Source organism: Belonocnema kinseyi, chromosome 3 (genome assembly GCF_010883055.1).
Source record: "Belonocnema kinseyi isolate 2016_QV_RU_SX_M_011 chromosome 3, B_treatae_v1, whole genome shotgun sequence".
Classification (NCBI taxonomy): Eukaryota; Metazoa; Arthropoda; class Insecta; order Hymenoptera; family Cynipidae; genus Belonocnema; species Belonocnema kinseyi.
This window is the reverse complement of record NC_046659.1, coordinates 45856085-45857070: the sequence shown is the minus strand read 5'-3', so window position 1 is coordinate 45857070 and position 986 is coordinate 45856085.

Below are 986 nucleotides of genomic sequence, written 5' to 3'. Positions count from 1 at the left end.
GATTAAAGATTCATTTTCTATTTATCGATTTATGTAAGGAATTTTATTAAATCAAACACAGTATACATATGTGAATTATGCTTTGTATTATCTATCGTTCTAGATAAACAATATTTTATCTACATCTAAATAGTATGAACCATGGTACATTTACGCGATTATTCTTAATGTTGCACTTTGAAGTCTATAACGTTTCGCTTATTGCACTTTCATTTCATAAGATATGAAAACATGGTAATAAACGTTTTCACATCGAATTATTTCTCGAGTGACCAGTCTAAAGTTTCAAGTCGTCGAGGTTTTGACTTACAGAAAAGATCTACTACTTCTTCGACTCCAGAGGTAGAATTTTCAAGAATTCCCCTTTAAATCTCGAAGTCATTGAAGATATCATATGATCCAAATAAGGGTAGAAAATTGTAGCTCTGTAATGCATAATTTGTACCGATTAATTTCAATAAATCGTCAGCGAAAGCTTTTTGAAAAAAACTAATCCAGTACGATAGTACTGTTTATTATCATATTCAGTGAAAAGGTATGTTTCACAAAAACAGTATTTTTTCTCACGAGATGTTCTTATTTTGAAAATGCAGTAAAAACTAATTGCTTTAATCAATATTTTCCATTTTTACCGCAATAGACAAGTTCAATCAGGATGTTTTCAAAAACTTAAGGCCTGAGGAAAATGGCAAGAATATCATAATTTTATGTAGATATGATTTTTTCCGGGGATTGATAAGTAATCAAATAAAAAATTAAAAATAGAAAAACAAACCGGTAATATTCAAGTGGTGTTTGATGTACTGTTTGGATGTTGGCTCGATTTTTCTGCCGGCCACACAATCGAGGAACCTTCAGTTCAAAGTCCATCAAGCCAGCGTTTTTTTCAGCTTTTTGAAAGATTTCATGAAACGATTTTTCTTCGTTTCTCATCTCAATAAATAGAGTGATGATTTGTTGAATGTGAGCGCAGGCCGATGAAATTT